The sequence below is a fragment of the Haliotis rubra genome, unplaced genomic scaffold, assembly GCF_003918875.1.
Source record: "Haliotis rubra isolate DU_JTF1 unplaced genomic scaffold, ASM391887v1 Scf164, whole genome shotgun sequence".
NCBI lineage: Eukaryota > Metazoa > Mollusca > Gastropoda > Lepetellida > Haliotidae > Haliotis > Haliotis rubra.
Window position 1 is genome coordinate 1202590 of NW_025765603.1, and position 11347 is coordinate 1213936.

An 11347-nucleotide genomic window follows, 5' to 3' on the forward strand; every position below is an offset into this window, starting at 1 on the left:
GTGATGCTGTTATTGATACATTGTATCAAAATAGTGATGCTGTCAAAATAGTGAAGCTAGTGATGCTGTCATTGATACATTGTATCAAAATAGTGAAGCTGTCATTGATACATTGTATCAAAATAGTGATGCTGTCATTGATACATTGTGTCAAAATAGTGAAGCTGTCATTGATACATTGTATCAACACAGTGATAATGTCATTGATGTATGCTGACTATGAATGGTATCCAAGTACAGTGGACTCTGTCAATACCGGCCTCTCTTAACACCGGGCACTCTGTCTACATCGGCACAAAGTTTCAGTCCCGGCAGAAATGCACGTTATTATCATTTAGAAACTTCTGTAAACATCGGCATCTGTCTATTCAGGATATCGGCATTGTTTTTCAGTCCCAACGAACAAGTTGTTATGAAAACGAATCTGTAAAAACCGGCACATGAAAGACGGCGTAACCCTTTGATGTAACTAGGTCCAAATGATGTAACAACACAATTCGCTGTGACTCCCCCGAGATTATTCAGAAACGGGAAGTGTTAATCAGTATCTTGTTAATCAGTGAGTGGTACGTAACACTTACCCAGAGTAATTAATACATGTAGTGGGCAGTTTGACTGTATAAACAAGCAAGTGTTTACATTTTGTTGATTCGCGGGTATTGACTCGAGATTATTCAGAAGCGGGAAGTGTCAATCAGTTTCTTGTTAATTAGTGAGAGGCACGTGTCACTTACATAGAGGCTAATCGTTTGATGCGTGTATCGTTGAAAGCTCTGAACATCAACAATATCACTGTACTCTTGCGAGTATTTTCACATTTGTAAGAAGCGATTTTATTGGATAAAGATTGGTTTCTAACGACGCTTTTCACTACACTCTGCTTATAAGGGTCGTGATTGGTCAAAATCAGACACGTGACCTAAGCAACCAATCATATTATGGAAATGGATACCGTCCTAAATAAACGGAAGCTTTTAGATTAAGGCGAAAGTTTTGGGTAAAATAATGCTATTCTGAACATATTAAGAAAGACATCGCTACCTATCGTATTAAATTATGGACGTATTGGACATATCGTGCTAGGTTATGGCCTATGACAAAAATGCTTCATGCATATATTTTCACATTAAGCATCGTGTGAAAGCGAGATGTAACTTGTCAGTGACTTGACTTACATTGCATGATCGCACAAAAGTATGGAAATAGTAATTTTATATATGCGTTTGACAACTTTTATGAATGTTATTGTTGATTTCAATTTATTTAATGATTTCTTCGATGTTTGAAACATCGTTACTTTGCTCTTTGACAATGCTATTGTAGACCCGCTGCCGAAGCATAAACAAGAATCGTTGTTTGCAATAACATTGCGAAAAATAGTTTATAATTTTAATTCTGCCGATAATATATGATCAGTTGAAATTTAATAAGAGATTCCAGACATTTTTATTTGATTTAAACAACATGAATGTGCATTCAGACACTGCCTTGTTTCTTATTCAAACATCTTGTTAATGCTAAAGTGACAGTACGACAGCGAACTTCCGTGTGCGCAGGCGTCATAAGCGAACCTAGCTAAACCGGCACTCTGTCAAAACCGGCATTTTTACTTGGTCCCGACTGATGCCGGTATTGACAGAGTACACTGTACATTTAGAGATATTGTTTTTAATTTGAAAACCAAATGGCATTGCAGAGTACAGTAAGGAGCAAAGTATCTCATTGAGACAGGTGCAATTGTTATTTCCACCTCTTTTCTTTCAATGCAACATTTCATTAAACATGCTAGCACCTTTTACAAGCAAGTACTCCACAGCTGGGTGGTATAGGGTAACACTAGTACATGTAGACTGATACATAGCATATTCCAGTTGTGTAGATAGATGCTCATGCTGTTGATCACTGGATTGTCCAGACTGAATTATTTACAGACTGCTGCCATATAGCTGGAATATTGCTGAATGCAGCATTAAACAACAAGCAAGCAGATTAGTAGAGGTTCTAAATGGTAATATTTGTTCAAATACTGTATTCTTGGAGATACAAAAAACAAATGTTTTCAGTTCTTTGTTTTATTGTTTTGGTCTGTTTTACTCTATTTTGAAATAAAGGTCCAGTCAGTCATGACACAGACTGTGAATTGTACTATTGTACTTAATTTTACAAACAGCTGTGATCAGTTCTCAAAAATATTTCTTTTGATGTGCAATATTATTTAAGCATAAACACTATTGTACACAAGTGATGTTTGAAGTATCTGAACAGTCCCTGCAGTCTGTATTTGTTTTTGGTGGGATTAACAATTTGTATTTGCTATTTCACAGTTTTTCTGGCTCTGCATTTGTGAATATTCCAATAGTGCTTTCTGTATCACATGCTCCATCTCACAACTTTACGGCAGAGTAGATCCCAAGAACCCCATACTCCATATCAGAATCCCAGTACAGGCTAGATCCCAAGAACTCCATGCAGGGCAGAGTAGGTCCCTAAGTTCACATGACCCATGTTGGAACTCCAAAGCAGAGAAGAACCCCAGTACACCATTCTCGATGTTAGGATGTCTGGGCAGAGTAGGTCTCAAGAACCCCATGCTGGGATTCCAAGGCAGAGCAGATCCCCAGTAACCCACACTCAAGTTGGAACTCCAGGGAACACACCTTGCATTTCTGTATTCCAGGGTAGATTAGATCACTGGTACCTCATGCTTGTCCCTCTCATGGCAGAATAGACCCAAATAAATAATTCCAGGGTAAATACATTTGCTGTTCTCTATATGGATTCAAGCGCAGAAAAGATCTCAGTACCGTAGATGTTTCTTTCTTCATGCTTGTCTCTGTAGCAATTCCAGGGCAGAGTAGGTCCCCACAGGCTTGTCTCTGTAGAGATTCCAGTGCAGAGTATGTCCCCACATGCTTGTCTCTGTAGAGATTCCAGGGCAGAGTAGGTCCCCACATGTTTGTCTCTGTAGAGATTCCAGTGCAGAGTAGGTCCCCACATGCTTGTCTCTGTAGAGATTCCAGGGCAGAGTAGGTCCCCACATGCTTGTCTCTGTAGAGATTCCAGGGTAGAGTAGGTCCCCTGCACCTCATGATTGTTTTTCCTTAGAGATTCAGGGCAGAATAGATCCCCACATGCTTGTCTATTTAGGGATTTTAGGGCAGAGTAGGTCCCAGTACCTCATGATTGTCTTTCGGTAGAAAGTGAGGGCAGAATAGGTCCCCACATGCTCTCTGTAGCGATTCCAGGGCAGAATAGGTCCCAGTACCGCATGCTTGTCTCTGTAGAGATTCCAGGGCAGAATAGGTCCCAGTACCCCATGCTTGTCTTTCTGTAGAGATTCAGGGCCAGGTAGGTCCCAGTACCGCATGCTTGTCTCTGTAGAGATTCCAGGGCAGAATAGGTCCCAGTACTGCATGCTTGTCTCTTGTAGAGATTCAAGGGAAGAATAGGTCCCAGTACCGCATGCTTGTCTCTGTAGAGATTCAGGGCAGAATAGGTCACAGTACTGCTTGCTTGTCCTTGTAGAGATTCCAGGGCAGAATAGGTCCCAGTACCCCATGCTTGTCCTTGTAGAGATTCCAGGGCAGAATAGGTCCCAGTACCCCATGCTTGTCCTTGTAGAGATTCAGGGCCAGGTAGGTCCCAGTACCGCATGCTTGTCTCTGTAGAGATTCCAGGGCAGAATAGGTCCCAGTACCCCATGATTGCCTTACTGTAGGGATTCAGGGCAGAATAGATCCGCAGTACCGCTAATGTTCAGAGATTTCAGCCAGTGGTTGGTTGTACCTTATTTTGGAGTAAAATCTCACTCGTCTCCTGTTCAGGGGTGGTAGTGTAGCCTTGTGGTTATAGGGTGTGTTGATCATGACAAAGGTCGGTGTTGATCCTCCATATCGTTACATCTTGTGAATTTCTATGTTTTCCATTGTTATATTGCAGGTAGTAGTGTTACTCTATTGCTCTCTCCCAATGTGATTGTGAACAATCTGATGTTTAGCTGTGCTTGTTTTAGCCCGACTCTTGCTATTTACATGATCTAGGAATCATATGCAAAGCTTCGTAGCAATAGTTTTAGTTACTTTTAACATTCTAATTTACTGTGTTCATACAATTACTTCATATTTTTATGTAATATTTTTACCATGCAGACCATTTAACGAAATGAAAGTGTATGTTGTGTTGACATCTTTTAACATGAACTGTTCTGTGTATTTATTGCGTATAAGTTTTGTTGATGCATATATAATTAGAATTATTTTAATTGTATTCAAAATACAGTTTTAAAATGTTGTCATGCCTGATGAACAAAATTCTGTATTCATTTCCCAAAATATTTACAGTTTTTGAAGTTTTGTAAATTTATTGTTGAGATTCCTTTGGTAACAAACTGGGGCCTATATTTTCGAAGCTCTCTTAGCGCTAAGATAGTCGTAAGTTAATGTTAATGTGTGGCACTTACGACTATCTTAGCGTCGAAAATCTAGGCCCAGGGCCACAGTTGGCCCTGTTGTCCGATGTGATGCTGTTTGCTGTGCAGAGTTGCGTACCCTGGAAACAAGAAATGTGGTTTCTGTATTTCTCAACACCATTCCCATTGTTGTGGGTTTCATTGAAGTGTTAGACATCTGTGACCAGCATGCATTGCTCTCCTCCCACGTTAGGCTGGCACGCCACGGTTTAACTGTCATACTGTTGAAAGTGGCATCAAACCCACACACAGGAGCACAGAGAAACAAACCTCTGGATTCTAAATTTTATAAATGATGGATATTTGTAATTAGGATAACTAATTATCGGTATAGGAAATTAAAATGTCATCTTTAAAGAGGACAAATATTAAGTTATGGTTGTAAATGTGAACAGTATTAGAATGTCTCATCATTCATCATTACGTCCTTACTATGTTAAACTACTTTCTACAGTTTGTACATGGTGAGTTTTAACAATTTATCGTATGCCATGTAAATAATATATGCCAGTGTTTTATGTTTCAACTCTCAATCATGGCAAGTTTTGTGAAATGTTGACAGGGAAGACACAACACAACTTGTATAACTAACAACAAACGTAAAACTGATGTGTGTACATCCTCACTGTTCATGCAAGGTGCAGTATCTCCAGCTAGTGGGGGGCGGTGGGGTAGCCTAATGGTTAAAGCGTTGGCTCGTCACGCCGAAGACCCGGGTTCGAATCCCCACATGGGTACAATGTGTGAAGCACATTTCTGGTGTCCCCGTCCGTGATGTAGCTGGAATATTGCTAAAAGCAGCGTAAAACCAAACTCAGTCAGTCAGTCAGTCTCCAGCTAGTTGTGATAAACAACCCTGGCCTATTGGCCGACATTGCTCTGCGGCAAAGGTGAAATACCATCTCTATTCTCTCATCAATTACTTTGTGGCTCTGCGGCAAAGGTGAAACGTTCGCTCCATTCTGTGAATGCACATTGGTCGTAGCAGTCATTGGTTTCCCCCTCTTTGGAAAAAGGACATGACATGAAGCAATGTGTAGAGGTCTCAAGCCAAGGGTATATGTAACCTGAATTCTCATTGGTCAGAATTGTCATTGGTTTCCCCCCTCTCTGCGGCAAAGGTGAAATGTCCGCTGCATTCTCCCATCAACAACTTTGTGTCTCTTGTTCCAGTAAAATTAAAGTAATCAAGACAATAGTGGGGTACAATTAAGTTCCCATAACGGAATGGAGATTAATTCCCTCCATGAATGAGGATGTGCCAGATAATGTTGAATATTTTTTGTAGAGCCTTGTGAAAAGTGACTATTGTTCCAGTGTACCATAATAATGTATAGATATGGTTATATTTGTACGCCTTGTGTATATACACCGTCAGGTTCTATAACAATGGGTAGGACCTTGCTTGTACATTTCTCAGTGTTTAATGAGTGCATATCTTATCCAATATAAATAATTCTGGAATGCTGAGAGACCCATCGTACACCTAATGTAACACATTGTAAACTGAAATCATTTGGAATTGATTATCATCATTCTTGTTGTTTGTGAGGAGTCATTATTGGGGAACCCGTGAAGATCTGGGTTAGAATTGATCTTCAGTAACCCATGCTTGTAAGAGGCGACAAAAAGGGATTGGGTGGTCAGGCTCGCTGACTTGGTTGACATATGTCATCATATCCCAATTGCGTAGATTGATGCTCATGCTGTTGATCACTGGACTGTCTGTTCCAGACTCGATTATTTACAGACCACCGCCATATAGCTGGAATATTGCTGAGTGCGGCGTAAAACTAAACTAACTCGCTCGCTCATTATTATGGGGACTTAATATGTGGGCCCTTTATGGGATTGTTTCACAAATTAATCTCAGTACTAAGACTAGCATAATGTTTCTAAGCAGGGATGAGAACTTTTCCAAAATTCTGCAGGTTTTGATAGGTCAAAGACATTTTTGTGGTACATGCCATAAGATACACAGAAAACAAAGCCCTCAAACTCCTTGCATACATTTGTTTGTTAAATGCGTTATCATGCATATATATGTATTTTTATATTATTGTCTGATAAGCAGATCATGATATACAGAGAAAGGGCTACTGATTGATACATATGTGTGCCCCGACCATGTATACATTCAAAGGTTTATGTCACATGTTTGGTTCCAATATGGTCACGGGTAAATCTGTTGTACTGACATAGGATATACAGGATTAGGGCTACTGATCGTACCTGTGTGCCCTAACCCAGTATATTCAATGGGTAATGTCACATGTTTGGTCCAAGATAGGTGTGATTATGTTAAAGTGGGACTTTCAATGACAAACATGACCATGGTCAAATACTATGTCCTGTACATGGACTGTAGCAAACCTGTTCCTGGAAGCTCACCTGACCAAAAGGTCAGGGCTTGACTCATCATCCTCACAGTTTTTTACTTTACTGCCCCTGTTTCTTTTAGGAAGGTCATGACACCTTCATTAATGGTCAGTCTAATTCATATTCACAAAAACATTGAGAACCCAAAATGAAATCTTCTGCCATTGGTCATAAAAAAAAGTATCATGTTTTAAGTGTTTTGAACCATCTTTGTTTCATCCTCCGCACACACATTATGAAGGTGAGCTACAACTATTTTATTGTAAATAATACAGAATTAGGGCTATCCTAAGTCAGAGATTTGCACAAACTCCGCATTTTTAATGTCTCCATTGTCACATGTACTTGTATAAAGCCCATTTCTGGAGTCCCCCCGTCATGATATTGCTGGAATATTGCTAAAAGTGGCACAAAACACAACTCACTCACTCACACACATGAACCTGATTCTACTTCTGAGGTTACCCTCACTATACTGGTGATATGTGAGAAGCAACAAATTATACAAGCTAGCTTAGAAAACTTGCAGGGTGAAACATATTCTTGTGTCATACTTTGATCACAGTTTTGAAGCCTCATTGTATTCAGATAAGATTTAATGTTTGTGAGTTTGTTAAAATAATCTGTTTTGTGTTAGGTACGAGTTGTTAGTTGAAAGCAATATAGACAAACTTGAGGCTTTTACAGATTTGTACTAAAATGGATGTGTTGCGATATCGTTTTGTGTATTTTGTTCATCACAGACGTATATTACCCAAAAACGTCTAGATCAGTATCTTGAGGTAAATGGTTTGAAAACAGGATCCAGATTTTGAATGAAACAATACTTCACAGGCTTGCATATATTTATTTCTCCATCACCCACGAATAGTGACTTGTGTTCCTTAAGTGAAGCAATGTGTTGAGATCTCAAGCCTTTGGCACATGTAATCTGAATGCACATTGGTCGTAGCAGTCATTGGTTTCCCCCTCTTTGGAAAAGGGACATGACATGAAGCAATGTGTAGAGGTCTCAAGCCAAGGATAAATGTAACCTGAATTCTCATTAGTCGGAGCAGTCAATGATTTCCCGCTCATTGGCACACAGACATGACGATTTGCCAGTCATTGACTTAACCCAAAGCAGACGAAATCATGGTTGATGAAGAGCATGATGAATGCAAACCTGTGAAGTATTGACAATGACTAAGCATATTTACCCTTTATCATGTGTAAGTTTGCACATTTTGATTCTGTTGGTCTTCATATGAATAAACATAACTTTGATTCTTTCCTATTTTGATGAGTTTCACAAAGATGAAGTTTTAGTGTGTGTATTGTGAAATGGATGAGCAATTGTATTTTTGTGATATAATATTTTATTTTCTGCTAATAATCTTGATGAAAAGGATAAGAATATGGTATATGAAATGTATCAATATTTTAATTATTAAATATTTATAAATGTACTTGTCACTGTTATTAGCAGGTGCTTGATGAGGTTTGTGTTTATTCATGTTTTGGAATAAAAAAATGTAAAAGTTTTACCAATTGTTTGTTCTTTTGAAAGGTTTATTATTTCATTTGCATTTCTGTCCCAGGACCACATCCCACAAAGACATCTTTACACTAAGATAATAACAACTCCCTTCTGTGATACAGGACAGTTACAGTGCTCAGTTGATTACAGGTCCTTTCCTTACGTCAATTTAGCGCTAAGACAATTACAGTTCCTGTAATTCAGTGCAGGATAGTGCAACAGTAAGACAATCACAACTCGCACACCTGAAACAGTGGATAATTGTACCACAAAGATAATCACGATTCCCAAACCTTAATATGGACTTGAGACAGTTGTAGAACTAAGATAATCACAATTACCAAACCTTAACATGGACTTGAGACAGTTGTAGCACTAAGATAATCACAATTACCAAAGCTTAACACAGACTTGAGACAATTGTTACACTTAACATAAGATAATCACAATAAGATAATCACAACCTTAACATGGACTTGAGACAGTTGTAGCACTAAGATAATCACAATTACCAAACCTTAACATGGACTTGAGACAGTTGTAGCACTAAGATAATCACAATTACCAAAGCTTAACATGGACTTGAGACAGTTGTAGCACTAAGATAATCACAATTACCAAACCTTAACATGGACTTGAGACAGTTGTAGCACTAAGATAATCACAATTACCAAACCTTAACATGGACTTGAGACAGTTGTAGCACAAAGATAATCACAATTACCAAACCTTAACACAGACTTGAGACAGTTGTAGCACTAAGATAGAGTTGAGACAGTTGCAGCACTAAGATAATCACAATTACCAAACCTTAACACAGACTTGAGACAGTTGCAGCACTAAGATAATCACAATTACCCAAACCTTAACACACACTAAGATAATCACAATTACCAAACCTTGAGACAGTTGTAGACAGTTGAGACAGTGCAGCACTAAGATAATCACAATTACCAAACCTTAACATGGACTTGAGACAGTTGTAGCACTAAGATAATCACAATTACCAAACCTTAACACAGACTTGAGACAGTTGTAGCACTAAGATAATCACAATTACCAAACCTTAACATGGACTTGAGACAGTTGTAGCACTAAGATAATCACAATTACCAAACCTTAACATGGACTTGAGACAGTTGCAGCACTAAGATAATCACAATTACCAAACCTTAACATGGACTTGAGACAGTTGCAGCACTAAGATAATCACAATTACCAAACCTTAACATGGACTTGAGACAGTTGCAGCACTAAGATAATCACAATTACCAAACCTTAACATGGACTTGAGACAGTTGTAGCACTAAGATAGAGTTGAGACAGTTGCAGTACTAAGATAATCACAATTACCAAACCTTAACATGGACTTGAGACAGTTGTAGCACTAAGATAATCACAATTACCAAACCTTAACATGGACTTGAGACAGTTGTAGCACTAAGATAGAGTTGAGACAGTTGCAGTTGAGACAGTTGAGACAGCACTAAGATAATCACAATTACCAAACCTTAACATGGACTTGAGACAGTTGCAGTACTAAGATAATCACAATTACCAAACCTTAACATGGACTTGAGACAGTTGTAGCACTAAGATAGAGTTGAGACAGTTGCAGCAGTACTAAGATAATCACAATTACCAAACCTTAACATGGACTTGAGACAGTTGCAGTACTAAGATAATCACAATTACCAAACCTTAACATGGACTTGAGACGGTTGTAGCTTAAGAGAGTTGTAGCACTAAGATAATCACAATTACCAAACCTTAACATGGACTTGAGACAGTTGTAGCACTAAGATAATCACAATTACCAAACCTTAACATGGACTTGAGACAGTTGTAGCACTAAGATAATCACAATTACCAAACCTTAACATGGACTTGAGACAGTTGCAGCACTAAGATAATCACAATTACCAAACCTTAAGTTGAGAGTTGCAGCACTGAGACAGTTGCAGCACTAAGATAATCACAATTACCAAGCCTTAACACAGACTTGAGACAGTTGCAGCACTAAGATAATCACAAATTAACACAAACTTTAACACTAAGACTTGAGACCAAACCTTGACACAGACTTGAGACAGTTGTGGATAAAGACAATTACCAAACCTTAACACAGACTTGAGACAGTTGCAGCACTAAGATAATCACAATTACCAAACCTTAACACAGACTTGAGACAGTTGCAGCACTAAGATAATAACAATTACCAAACCTTAACACAGACTTGAGACAGTTGCAGCACTAAGATAATCACAATTACCAAACCTTAACACAGACTTAACTTATGTAGCTTCATTAAATGATTATCTACATTATAATTATCCATCATTGACAGTTTATATGTTAGGGAAACACTTCCCCTTGGTTTTGGTAGAGAATGTAGCCCCGCAGGATTTCCCTCCTCCTTCGGTTTTACATTCTCTACCAAATCCGAGGGGAAGTGTTTTCTCCTATACATAGATAATCATCTGTTGTTGGTGACCCATTCTAACCTGGATTACACATATCTGCACAGGGGCAGTGGGGTAGCCTAGAGGTTAAAGCTTTTGTTCATCACGCCGAAGACCAGTGTTCGATTCCCCACATGGGTAGAATGTGTGAAGCCCATTTTTGGTGTCCCTTGCTGTGATATTGCTGGAATCTTACTAAAAGTGGTGTAAAACTAAACTCAATCACTCACTCACCCATATCATTTTGTGATAACCTTGTGCATCTGGAATCATCACTGGTTTCAGCTAACAACTTAATACAGAGAGGGGCGGTGGGGTAGCCTAATGGTTAAAGCGTTGGCTCGTCACGCCGAAGACCCGGGTTCGATTCCCCACATGGGCACAATGTGTGAAGCCCATTTCTGGTGTCCCCCGCCGTGATATTGCTGGAATATTGCTAAAAGCGGCGTAAAACTAAACTCAGTCAGTCAGTAATACAGAGAAGTATGAGAATCACAAAAAATATAAAATAACTAGGAT

The 11347-nt window shown here is 38.9% G+C and overlaps 1 long non-coding RNA gene across 1 annotated transcript; it reads right to left on the bottom strand.

Annotated features, from left to right (window-relative positions):
• Positions 1–2994: 2994 nt before the first annotated feature.
• On the bottom strand, positions 2995–3872 carry LOC124271893. The gene is made up of 2 exons (XR_006897173.1): positions 3650–3872; positions 2995–3078 (listed from the first exon to the last, which is right to left on the bottom strand). It is a non-coding gene; the product is annotated as an uncharacterized LOC124271893 (long non-coding RNA).
• Between the last annotated feature and the right edge of the window lie 7475 nt (positions 3873–11347).